We start from the raw sequence: 14,455 nt of genomic DNA, 5'->3' as shown, positions 1-14,455 counted from the left end.
AATGACTCCATTTTTCTTACAAGGACAAAATCCAGTTTAAAAGGCCTCTTCCCTGAGCTTTGCTCAGGCCATGATCATGGGACCAGTGGCTATAATGAGGGCTGAGTAGCTAAGTCCCCATACGCTGTACTGAATACTTATCCCAACAGTGTCTGTAGATGTAACAAATGTAAGAGCCATGTTAGAATTACAGGCTATAAAAAATATTGCAGTATGAATTATTTGTCAAGAAATAAAAGATGCATTGTAATTTGCCAAGAAAAAATACTATCTAATGTGTTTCCTTTAAAAAAAAAGTGCTTGCTTGCAAAATATTTGGAAAGTAAATTATCTATTACTATTGCTTGCTTGCTAATTGTCAGTAATAATCCCTTTCAATTACTATGGTGAAGTAGGTCAGCCAATTTTTAGTGCTTATGAAACTTGCAATTTAGAGCAAGGCAGCATATCAGCAAGTTAGATTTTAATATGATTGAGCAAATAGGTTCCTTTCAGTCTGCTTAACCCTAAACATGGATCCAGACCTGCTGTAATATCTAAGTAATTATGCTTAATTTTATTTATATTATCTTATACCTATTTGTAATGATGGTAGTGCAGCCTCAATCCTTTTTATTTTTCTTTTGTTAATTAATATATTTTACTCTTTAGAGCAATTTTGTATTTACAGAAAAATTAAGCAACTAGTTCAAAGTTCCCATATGTATTTCCCCCTACTTAACAACCCTTTTTATTTACCTAAACTCTTTTTGAGTAATTAATATTCTTAGGCAGTTGAGAAATTTGACACTATCTTTGTATATTTTTAATAAGGCAACTACCCTTTCCATATTTCCACCCACAGTCCCCCCTGATGTTTTGAGTATCTTGTCCACTTACATTTCTTATGTAGTTTATTTTTCACAGCCACTGAAGAACTTTAGATTGGCCGTTTTGATAATGACCTTAGCAACAATGGGAAGGATGGATTGGGGCAGGGAGAGTATGAGAGAAGGAAAACCAACAGTCCAGATAGAGCTGATGAGGGACTGAGCTTAAGCAAGAAAGACTTGGGAGAGTTGGAGAATGTGTGCAGCAGGAACTACAATGAATTAGATGCTTGTGTGATACAAGAGAGAAAAGAAGTCCCAGGTTGCTGGCTTGGGCCTCTGTTGTGGCCAATAACAGGGAAACTCCAGAAGGATAGATTTGGGGAGGTAGGAAATACTGACTTGCCATACTTAAGGGACCTCCAAGTATAGATGCACGCTCTGCAATTGAAATGGAGGCAGATTGCTTAGGAAAGCCCTGGGGTTGGTTTAAAGCAGTGTGAGTTATCAGAGCATGGTGAAATACAGAGACATGGCTGGGCACAGGTCAGGCCAAGGAAACTGGCTTTTGCAGGAAGAAAGGACCAGTTTGAAAGCCGCCAAATCCTTGGATCTCGCTGGTATCAGATGGTAGTAGAAAAGTGAAAGAATATCAGCTATCAGCATTGGGCTTAAATCAAGCTTTATCATCCAAATGAATGATGTTTAGGCAGGTCATTCTCATTCTTTCCCCACCCCACTTCTTTCTCCTGTCTCTTAGTAAAAAGAGAGAATGAAGTTTTTGCCTACTTTCCCTCAAGGGTTAGTATAAGTTATGATAAAGCAATGCATGACAAATGCTCTCAGAAGGTTAATTATTACATGTTTCCTGTGGTTTTTCAAGCCCTTTGGAAATTCTGACCAGCAAGGAAGAGAGAGAGAGAAAGAGAGGAGAAGGGCTGAGCATGGCAGGCCTAGAGGAAAAAGTACTCACTAATTGGTGTGACAACTAGCCAGCAGCTTCTTTAGGTTCAACCCTCGATCCTCTCAAGAACTGCTATGGCTTCCAGGGTGTCTCCCTCCAAAAGACCTGTTGAAGTGCTAACCCCAAGTACCTCAGAACGTCATGTTTGTTTGGAAACAGGGTTGTTGCTGATATACTTAGTGAAGATGAGGCCCTACTGGAAGAAAGGTGGACGCCTAATCCAACGTGACCAATGTCCTTACCAGAAGATGGCCATGGGAACACACTACAGGGAGAAGTCACCTAAAGATGGAAGCAGAGCCTGGAGGCATGCAGCTGCCAACCAGGGGTTGCCAAAGATTGCTGAGAAAACTGCTAGACATAAGGAAGAGGCAAGGGGAGACAGCTCCCCCCATTACAAGCTTCTGTGAGAACAAGACTTCCATTTCAGACTGCTAGCCTGCAAAACCGTGACAAGAATTTATGTTGCTTTAAGCCTCCCAATTGGTGACACTTGGTTACAGAAGCCCTAGGAACTAATGCAGAGTTAATCACATTATGTTTAGAATAGTCTTCAATAGAGCCCAAACCATCATAGTAAGGTAATATCTTTTAAAGTAATAATAATACTAAACGTGTTTTTTTTCCCCTCTTTACAATTGCATGGAGGGATAGTGTATGTGAGATCCCTCTCACCAGCACAAGCAGCCTTTTATTTCAGTCATTAAAGCAGAGTTGGGCTGTGGGCAGTCTGATCAGCCTCATCTGTTGAATCACTAGAGATTACATGAGTGGCACATGTATGTGTCCTGAATCTAGAGATGTGAGATGACTGTGTCCTGGGCATTGTTTCTGCTTATGCAGGGCTCAGAGTTGGCATTGAATCACCACTAGGCAATCCTGTTTTCCACCACTGCTGTGGCAAAGAAGAGGACACTGCTAATTCATAGAAGAGTCCTGTTGAGGACGTGAGAAATAAGTTTCAGTCCTGGATCTGCCACTTTGGGATGCTTTCAGGTAAAGACTTGAATGGATACATGAAAGTTTTTTTGGTTTCTACTTCTTTTCCTTTCAAGATTCGCCCCCCTCCCTCATGCCAATGCCAAGGCCTTACTTCTCTTATCTCAGGGCTATGCAAGTGGCTTTTACAAGTTTTTTCCCTCTAACTCTATCAATCTAAATGGTTTTGCAAATGTTATAGGGATAAGTTTAAATGCTTGTCTCTGCATCATGAAGACTAAGGGCTAATGCCTCAGGCAACTGAGTTGCTGGCAGGGGAAAGCAAGGCTGATGATGGAGAGAGACAGAGACCTAAGAACATCATTGGAAGCAATAAATTTAGCTGTGCCCTGAAGTCTCACCATATATTTGGATTTTCTAATTATGGACACTGAAGGTTTTTCCTTCTCCCCCTCATTTTCCTTCATCTGCTTTGGGATGAGTTTTATTGTTACTTAACCTCTCTGGCTTTCAGTTTTCTTATCTATAAATTAAGGGGATTATCCTTGAGCCTCCACCATCACAAAAAGAAGAAAATCTCTGCCATGAAAAGGACAAGAGACATATGGAGTCCAGTGGTTATTACTCACCCACAAACCAGTGGCCTAGTGCAGAGCTACCAGTCAAACCCAGTCTAGATCAACCAAATTCCAGCCAAGCTGCTAACACATGCCTAATAATAATTTTTAAAGTATTAACTATAAATTAAGGGGATTTGAGGATGTTTATGTCATAGTTCACTTTACATATGTTCACGTCTATACATGGAACTCTGTAACTGGATGCTCTCCCATACTCTACCTGCTTCTTAGCCTCTCCAGTTTTAAGACTAAGGTGTGACTATTTTATTCTTAAATTTCTCTCATTCTCTCTAGAAGAAGACAAAAAGCTGCATTTACTATGCACTAATGGAAATTAAATAGGCCCAAATATCAGTTTGAGGTCTTGAATTTTAGACTTGGATTATAACTCAGAGATAATCTAGTGTAATTTTCTCCTTTTATAGATGAGAATTCTAAGGTCCAAAGAGCTTTCCTGACCCATCAAAGATCTCTCAGCTGGTTAATGTCAGATGGGACCAACCCCCATGCTTTTTAATTCCTACTTCATCAATCCTTCTATTACAACAAACCTCTTCTGGTGTTTACCAAATTTGGGAGGATTCAAAGCTAATACTCCCCTTCTGACCTCACTATTTCTAATTTTTCTAAGTGTATTTAGAGCCTTTGAAAGCTGTGAGCTTGAATATCAAAGTTTCTTCTTGTTCAAAAATTGAAGAACAAATAGAAGCAGCCAGTAAACTCAATGTTTTGTGATTAGCCTATTTTATGTTTGTAAATTTTCTGTTTCATTAGAGTACAACATCTCTGCTATTCAAAAAAAAAAAACAGATTTAAGTCACCACTCCATCTCCGCCTTTTATGACAGCAATTTTTTAAAGGTTGAGCAGAGTTACCCCCACACCTGTTTCGTTTAAACTGAAAGGGACCCAGCTGCACTCTGTAGGGAAATCACAAAGACAACTGGAGATCTTGTCAATTTACAGCCAAGCTTGGCTGGAGAAAAGTGGATAGCTGATTGAGAAGATAGGGAACAAGCACATTTACCTGAAGATGAGCATGGCTTAGCTGAAGAGACCAGAGATAATGTGGAAGGCTTCCTTGGTTTGGTGGGGAAATCCATGATTCTGTAACATCAATCAAGGCAGCTTTATCTGATTGCTAAGTTTCAAGAAAACCAGGGAACATTTAAAATAGCTATACTGGAAGAGAAAAAGGAGACAGAGGAAGGTGTGATCATTCTGTTTTGTAAAGTTGAAAATGAACACAATAATGGTATGGAATCATGAAATTTTAATGCAGACACATCGAAGTAGTGAACTTAGGTTAATTACATTAGAATAAAGGATCTCCTTGTAGTTTTCCAGTTCTTACCTGCAAGGGAATATAACGCCCATTGAATGCTTATACAAGAAACCGCATTGGCACAAGAGGGATTGGATAATAAAATGAAATTTTAAAAAAAACCTGAATTTGTAAAAAGTCCCATTGAAAATAATAACCTCTGATATATTCTTCTAGGTGTTTCGTAAATGTGGATTAAAATAATTTGCATCACACTTATTAGCTTGTAGTTTCTTATCTTATTGTTTTCCTGTAGACTGTTGCTGTAAGCAACTCATCCACTGACAATGGACCGCAGCCAGGAGGACATTATCTGAGAATGTTGGAAGAAACCTCTTTATTCTTTCCACAAACACACACAGAGAAACATATATGAATATATTATGTGCAAAAATCCAGTATTAATTTGTCTTTGACAATCTGATTCTCTCAAGGGCAGGTATTAACCTATCTGATTAACCCATTAGTGTTACCTATAGGGAACAATGCAATTTTATAGGCTGTGGAAAAATGGAAATGGAGCCAATTAGGATCAGAGTTCAGGAAGCAAGATGCTTGCAATGGGAGGCAAAGTTCAGAAAGAAAGAAGAAGAATGCCTTGATGTTAGTTTATGTAAGTAACAAAGAGAATTCTCCTTCTCTTCAATTAATTAAACTGAAGTTATGTGCAAAACTAAAGTATTAGTCATCTCTATATTTGTGGTCACTATTCTATGATGGAACATATGAAGCTCTAAATATTAAAATATGCAATGAATGGAAATGACAAGTGACTAGTCCTGGCACCAAGGGCACCAAGTGGTATTGCAGATGGTATTGCAGATGAATGATAGGATTTCAAGGTGAGTGTGAAAAGTGAAACTCAAATAAGGACTCAGTTAGATGTGAGTCTTGAATCAGAGCTTCAAGGATGATAGGATGAGGGAAGAAAGGTATGGAAAGAAATTCTAAGTGAGGGAAGAGAGGTGAGTAAAGTGTGAAGATGAGGAAATTCTGGAAGCCTGTGCAAGGGCAGAGAAGAAATGATGCCAGAAAGAAGATTCTCAAAAAGTTATATAAGAGAAAAAAACGGGATTGGCTGTTGTCTGTCTTGATCATGGAGAGTCTTTTAAAAGGAATAACATCTGACTCATCTTACTGAAATGAACTGGCTTCTAATTACTGAGGTAAGCCCTTGTTCTGCAGAAGGACCATGCCTATACTCTGAGAGGTTCTCTAGTAAATGTTTTCATTTAGAAAACTACTGACCAGACAGCTGTGTTCACATCAAGTGGACTTCAGGGTCAGATTTGGTGTTGGGGGGACACATAGTCCCCTGAAAACAATACCATTTCATTTAACTTCTACTAACTCGATGTCTTGCTTCAAATATGAACTAGTGGCAACAGTTCATTTTCTAAATATTAAGAACTTACCTATACCTCTCTCAGTTACCCACCACTGAGTACTTTATCTCCCATTTTGCTTCAGCTGGGGGAACTTCTTGCATTTTCTGTTCTTGTCTCAGTAGAGCAATTCAAAATCCTCTCAGAAGTACTGGGGATTGTCCACTTGGTCCTCCTAATTCTGTAAGCACTTCCTGGAAGGGCATTTCCCTGTACCATCCTGATTTCAGGGTAAATTTTAGTGATTCACCCTGATTTTAGTGAATCTTCCATGGAAACAATACGATGTTATCTTCAGCCCTTAACTTCCACTTTCCCATCCACTCTTTTTTGCATTCCCCCAAAGAACAAGTAGGTCTTTAACTTCCCTTCCACTCATTTCCTATGGGTTGATTTTTATGGACTTTATATAATTTTGAGGATGATGTAATGTTCTAAGTATTGGAGGTTCTCTCAAAAATGCAATGCTAACTAACCAGAAATTCTCACAGTGAATACTCAGTGAAGAGATAGTGGCATCTTAAGCAAATAATCTGCTAAATTAATAAACCTCATAAATTACAAAATCCCTGAATACCAACTGCTGAAATACAATCACTCTCTGACCTGAACCTATTAAATGAAGAAGTCTGCTATGCATAATTTACAACAGTGCTATGAATGAAAAATAGCTCCTTAAAAGGGAGATAAAATACGAAAATGGTCTTGCTGTAGAAACAGAATTACTGGTTATTTCAGTTCTTATTTATTTCAGTATTAGTTTATGGGTCACCTAATAATTTTTATGTTTATCAGTGTTTTGCTCTCAGTTGCTCCGTAATCCACTATTGAGACATTATTTCATTCTGTTGGTTGGATAAGAGTGATGTGGAAAAGGCAATATTCATCATGTTTATATTGTACATATGCATAATGTTTTTTTAAGTTAGGAAATATAGTGTTGCATATAGATATCTATTGGTAATATTGATAATCTAAATTTGTCTAAAAATGAAATTATTTTAAAAGTATTATATCAATGGTTCTAGGATTGAAGAAATGGGGAGATATCACTTACTGGGTATAAAGCTTCAATGGTGGTAAGTAAATCAGCTCTGAGCATCTGCTGCACAACATAGAACCTGCAGTTAACAATATGGTATTGTGGGACTGGGATATAGCTCCGTGGTAGAGCATTTGCCTAATATGCACAAGGCCCTGGATACAATCCCAAGCACTGCAATAATAATGACAATAATAATAATAAGGTATTGTGCACTTCAAAATGTGTTAAGAGGGTAGATTTCATGTTAACTATTCCCACTACAGGGTAGAAAATAGGCACAAGGAATTTCGGGAAGGATTCGGTATGTCTATTACCTTGATTGTGGTCTGGTATCCAGGGTGTGGTATACGTCCAAACTCATCAAATAGGACACATTAAATATGTGCAGATATTTGTATATCAATACAACTTAATAAAACTGGTAAATACAACTTAATTAAACAAATCAGTGTTTCAAAATGAGAATAGTTTTGCCCAGAGACAGTTGGCAATGCCTAGAGACAAGTTTGATTGTCAAAACTAGGGCAAGTGGTGATAGTGATATCTAGTGGGTACAAGCCAGGAATATTGCCATATACCCACAATGCCAGCCCATCTGAGTAAACAGTTATTCAGCTCCAAATAGCAATAGTGCTACTGAGAAACCCTGTACTAAATTGAAAAAAAAAATCAACCAGTTTTATAGGTATTTGGAAGAAAAGGGACCTCTGAAGAAAAATCTTTTGCCAAATTCTTCTGCAGAATATTTTTGCTCCCAAACAGGCTATTCTGGGTCAGTGAAAATGAATTCAGAACTCACCTTCCTAAGTTCCCTCTGGAATTTTGAGTAAAAGGATTAGCAGCAGCCATTTGTTCGAGGATTGCATAAGGGACTTCAACAGATGTAACCCTTCCAGGGAGATATAATCCAAACCATAAGAGAAAGCGGTGTAGAATGTTGGTTGCGACATACCCATACTTCATATAGGGGAGCATTTTGGACCCAGATGGACTAAAAGAAATACAGGGAAGGAAAAATAGGATGTCCTGCCTGTCATTCTGATCCTATTAATGAAATCATATTTAAAATTTCAATCTGTATCTATTATTTTGGGACTTTGAGAGTGAACACTTGCTGAGAGTGAGTGATTAAAAGAAAAAAATGAAAAAGGGGCATCTAATTAGGGCACTGAAATATTTGTATTGTTAGGTCAAATTACACAAATCATGACAGAAGTGTGCAGTGCTTTATTCACTTTTTCTTTTGACCTGAAGTCAGTTTAGATTTGAAGATTCTCCTGAAAAATCTTAACATGACAAAATGTCCATTGAATTCTCTCTCATTTCAAGTTCTACAGTTCTTCTTCCTTTATAATTATTATTTACTGTGTTTTTTAGTACTATTTATTTATTTAAGAATTTTCCCCTGAAGGTTTCCATGCATATAGAGTTCAGGATAGCAACATTTGATACACTAAAATTATGTGGACTTATACTATCAAAGACAGAGCATAGTAAACTGAAAAAAATATTTTTAAGAGATAATCAGAGTCATCTTGTGTTTTTAGGTGAATTCCACATTTGTAAACAGTATTGTTTTCACTGAGTCTTGAAATCAGTGCAGGTGAAATTCTGGTATAGAGGACATTTAACTCAAATATGCTCCAATGTTGGTTTTCAGACATTTTTATTTATTACACTACAACAATTAAAGAAGGCTAGTTTACAAATTCGGTAAATAATGAAAGGGAATGACCTCAAGAAAAATGGTTGCAAGATCTCTGCCCTCCTCCTGCCCCATGAACAAAGAGGAAATAGTATTGTTCTGTAGGTTTAATAGGCCTGGGTTTGATACCTTGCTCTGCTATCCAGAATCAATATCCTTGGAAATATTGCTTATCCTCTAGGTCTTGGTTTTCTTATCAAAAAAGTGGAAATATTAATTATTACTTCCTGCCTTTTTGTGTAACAACTAAAGAAATAATTTATGTTGAATAGTATTAATAATGTTCATTAATCCCCCCCCATTTTCTCTTCTACTAGTCTTTGCCATTATAACATGCTATTTTGTATTGTTAAGTGATTCTCAAATCATAAATTCATTGAGGGCAGAGAAGTTGTCTGAGCCTTATTTATAATTCATTCAGCTTTTTATACAATGCTCTGAACATCTGAATGTATGTAGTAGACCCCCAGTTACTGAGAGACTTCCAGCATGCAAGGACAACGGAAGAGGACAGTGCCAATAATGTTTGTCTGTGTGCTACTTAATGTCATTCCCGTTACAGAGACTCATGCTTTATCTGTGGTCCATTCTCTGATTTTCTGTCACAGTCAACAATAGCCATAGCGTTCAGCTACATCAAAATACCAAGAAAGGATTGTCCTCTAAACAGAAACCATAACCTGATCTGATGTCCTTATTATACTAGACAGTGATTCTCAGAGTGAATCTTTGGATGAAAAGGCTGGTATGTCATGGGAACCAGTGAAAAACACAGATTCTCAGATGTCACCCTGACCAGTTGCAATAGAAATATGTTTCACAAGTCTTCCAGGTGATTCTGATGCACTCTAAATGTTGAGACTACTGGCCTAAAACCATGCCTTTGCTTCTCCTTTCTAGTTACCAGAGTCCTGCCTATTCTTCAAGGGATAGCTTATCAAGGGTACATAATGGGATAATAATGCCTACAATCTATCAACCACTAATAGTTACATAATTAAAATAAAACATAGAATTTCTCAAAGCACATTAATGGAACAGTAACTCATAGGCTATTAATAATTACTATGTTTAAAAACCAAAAGGAATTAATTGAAGCAAGTAAATTTTGGGTAACAAGGTTAAATAGAATTTCTGTTCTGAGAAATTCTCAATCTCTTAATATGACTCAAACATTCTTAATCTCTACCCTTTCTTCAAACTTTTTTGAAAACACCCTTGTTTTCCAATAAAAATATTTTTGCTGATAGAAATACTGTTTTTGTATTTGTATTTCCCACATCTGAACTTTGTTAGAGGTTGTTAAAAGGTGCTTGACTATTGGCATGATTGTTAATTAATACAACCACTGTGGAAATCAATATGGAGGTTCCTCAAAAGACTAGGAATGGAACTACCAAATGATCCTACTATACCACTCATTGGTATTTATCCTAAAGAATTAAAGTAATCTTACTACAGTGATAAATACATACCCATGTTTATAGCAGCACAATTCACAATGGCCAAACTATAGAACAAGACTAGGTGTCCAATAATGAATGAATATATAAAGAAACTGTGGTAATATACACAATGGAGTTATATTCAGCCATAAAGTAGAATGAAATTATGTCATTTGCAGGGAAATGGATGGCTCTTGAGAACATTATGTTAAGTGACGATAAACTAAAGTCATAAAGTCAAGGGTGGTAGGTTTTCTTTCATATGTCAAAGCTAGAGAAAAAAAAAAGGAGGTGGGGGAAGGAGTGAGTATATCTCAAGAAAATAGAAGGGTGGCCAGTGTAAAGGAAGGTGACAGGGGAGGGAGAAAGGGAGGGCAAGAAGGGGTACTAGGTAATGAACCTGACAAAATTACATTGTTATATTGTGTGCATGTTCAAATACATAACAATTAATCCCACTACTATGTATAATTATAATGCTCCAATAAAAAAAAGTAAAGAAACCACAATCCTGTTCATGGACTGAGTATATTTAACTCCCAACCTATAATATGAATCTAAAGGGGATTTCAAGTAAATGAAAGAAAATCATTTTAAGTAAATGATAAGAGAATTTTTAATGGAATTGACCAAAAAAAATAAAATACTCAGACCTATGTTACAAATTCTTACTCCATGATTCCAGTACAGGCACTTACTAAACTGTAAACTTCTTGAGGAAAAAAAAAAAGTTCTTTGATATTGCAATATTTTCATTTGAAAATGATTAGTCCAGTGTTCTCAACTGGAGCAGTATTGTCCCCAGGGAGTGTTTGGCAACATCCACAGGAGACATTTTTGCTTGTCAAAATCAGGAGGAGTGTGTTTGCTACTGACCAAAAATGAAGGACATTGAAGGATAACAGACTCGATCACCCCAGTTCCAATACCTACTACATTGCCTGACCAAAGAGGCACCCGATAAGAGCATGAGGAATAAATGAATTCATAGAATTAGTGATGGAGGGACATGACTATCAGGAATGAAATGAGAGTAAATCTTGTAAACCAATATAAATAAATATATAAATTATTTAGCACAGCAAGGAAAATCCACATCCAGATAAACATGGAGAAGGAGGAAAAGTTGCAAGTGAATTTGAATGATCTTCACAAAGAGCAGCCCAGCCAGTGGGTTCTGACATACTGCACAGGGAATGGGTTGAGTCAGACGCCAGCCCCACCTTGTAGGTACATTCCTCACAGACTTACCAAGGTGATTGATTGTTCCTGCAGATTCCACTCCCCTCCTTCTATCCTGTCCATGTCCTATCACAGCCAGGAAGCAAGTGTCAGGAATTACTAATTGGTGGCATAAAGCCATAAGGTTTTGCTTACCACCCAGGAGTTTGTCTGATTATTTTGAGGAGCTTTGTTTTCTTTTAAACTATTATAATCATCTAAGTAACCATCTGTTCATTTTTAGCAAACAGCTCAAGTAAAGCTCAAAGTTTCCCTGGAACCGACCCCATCTGACTCTCCAATATATGGACTGTTTGTTTGTTTTAAGTGAATTTGAATGCCTTTCAGGGGACTCTAGTTTACCAGTCTCTTCCTACTGTGTCACTCTCAGTCTCACTCTAATCACATATGACATATACCTGGCCCCTGCATTCATTTGCCATTAGAGAAATAGCCTTGTGTCTTAGGACTCGCGCTCCCTACCTCATGATTTCTGTTAAAATCAAAGCAAAGAGAATCAGTGCAAAGCAAGCCATGACTTCCTGTGTAGAAGTTACCCTGAGCAGGAAAGCACATATTTCACAGAGGCCTACAAAATCTCCCCCATGTCCACGAATGAGCTGTGAAAATAAAAATTTGAATTCCATTATAAACGATAAATTTCACTATAAGCAATCGTATATATGTGAAGCACTTAGGCATTGCCAAGACAAAAGTGGTTTGCAATTTTAGTTCTCAGTACTGATGGTTTAAACCATCATCATCATCATCATCACAGCTTATTTTTATAGAAAATGGTTTAAGCTACTTTCTATTAAGTAAGTTTGATAGCAAGGGAAGATGAGTCATGTTCATTCTATAGCTTCAGACTCTTCCTGACACCCTGCAAAATATTAAACAAATGTGAGATGTTATTATCAACCCTTCATCATAAAACCTTCATTGATCACCCTAACCTTAAACTCCCTCTATGAATTCTGGCAGTGCTTATTTCTCACTGTTTTCTTGGTTATTGTGTATGTGTGCACATGGCCTTGTATTGCTTCTATTGTTGTCACACTGATATTTAAATATTTGTGGACGCGGGCTTCTAGTCGCTAATTGTTCATGTGTTTATCTCATCGCTCCTCAACTGGATTATAGGCTCCTTTGTGTCAGAGGCCACGTTCTCCGCTATACTTTAAAACATGCTACCTACGTAGTACACACCCGATAAGTGTCTTTGATTTCATTTGAAGAGAGTGTTAAATCCTAGAAGTGCCACAAGAATGTATCTCTTAAAACTCCTCATCTGTAACCTTGTCCCTTCTGGAATATAACCAGAGAATAGCTCTGAAGTGAGGTTATGGTGTGTTTCTTTCTTACTTCTTCCTGGGAATGAAAGCTCTTATTTTCTACCCTGGCAAAGTGTGATGATTTGAATCTAATGTAAGTTCCAGTGTGTGCTGTTCTTTGTAATGAAGGTCATCTGCTAGAATCTAAAAAAGTATCTGTTGGCAGTAATTATTGAGGTAGCATATTTCTAATCTTTAAGAAAATAGCCCAGTGTTTAAAATTAATTTTCTTATTTGTCTTTGGCTGCAACTTAAAACACTTTTCCTTATATGCACTATAAAATGTTAATAGCTACATATAGAGTGACTTTATGACTGTGGTGTCATTTTTCTCAGCTTGATCAGCTCTTTTGAATGGCATCATTATGATCAAAGTTGTTTACAGTAATAAAATATGAATAGTTTCAATAAAAAAGTAGGAACCATTACAATTAAAAAGTATCTGGCATTTTAGAACGTGATAACCACTTTCATAATGCTGTGGTAGGATAAGCAAGTCTACAATATAAACATAATCATAAGAGTGACCTAAGCAAGTCTCTGAAGCACAGAGAGGAATATGAAGGAGGAAGTGGTGCTGCAGAACTAGAGGGGGCAGCAGAATACTCAAGACACCTGGATTTTTTCAAAGAAATGGAGAACAGTTTATTAACATCTCCTTTACACTGATACCCTTCATCTGTTCATTTTCTTCAAGGAACAAACAAATTTTAAAATTAAGTCAGCATGCCAGGAGTCTCAATAAAACTTGGTTTGATAAAGTATACTGCAGAAAATAGCATATTCTTATTTGTGGGGGTATTTATTCAATTATATTGCCTTGCTACTGGAAAGCATAACAACCAGCATAGTCAAGATAACTCTGTAAATATATCATGAATCAACACCACTCCAAATGCAATAAACTTTTCTCAACTCAGGTACTGATTTTCAGGTTTCTGTTCTTTCCTTTTTTTTTTTTCCTGAATATCACTTCTGGCTCATGTATACACTCATTGTCACTAACATTAGATGGGCGGCAAGTGAGAAAAATTTGATACAATTCTACTCAATCAATGTTGCTGCTAGTTTGAGCTTCCGCAACAAGATTTGGAGGAGGTAAGAGATAGCAGGCTATTTCTTTTAGGGATAAAAGGACTCTTCAGCAATTTTATAGAGGTGATTGTCTTCATAATATTTAAAGTAAATAAAAGTTTGAGAACTAACTCAGAAGCAGCTAAATACAATGACTATGTTGGAGCTTTTATTTAAGGAAAATAAGCAATGTTTGACATGATTTCTTGACACACTGAGTAATTAGGAACCTGTATACCAGTAAATAAAAGGATTGTCAAAATTTTACTAAGGCATGTTGTATATATTCCAGTGACACTAAAATATAACTCAACACATGTGAGCCCTTTACTAATTCATTATTTTTGTGAATAATGAAAGTGTTCTGTGTCGGTATAGTTTTAGTTGCCAAATGTACAAAGTCCAGGCCACTTAGACCTTCATCATTTTGGGCCTTCCACAGTCTGACCTTGACATACTTGAACAAATTTATGGCTCTTCAGCCTTGTATGTGAACCTTCCAGGTTATTCATGGCTCCTTGAAAAACTGCTAAATAGTATGTCTTTATAGAATCTTAAACATATGCTTGAGCACACGTGTGTGCACACACT

The sequence above is a fragment of the Marmota flaviventris genome, chromosome 14 (genome assembly GCF_047511675.1).
Source record: "Marmota flaviventris isolate mMarFla1 chromosome 14, mMarFla1.hap1, whole genome shotgun sequence".
Classification (NCBI taxonomy): domain Eukaryota; kingdom Metazoa; phylum Chordata; class Mammalia; order Rodentia; family Sciuridae; genus Marmota; species Marmota flaviventris.
This window is presented reverse-complemented; position numbering follows the sequence as displayed.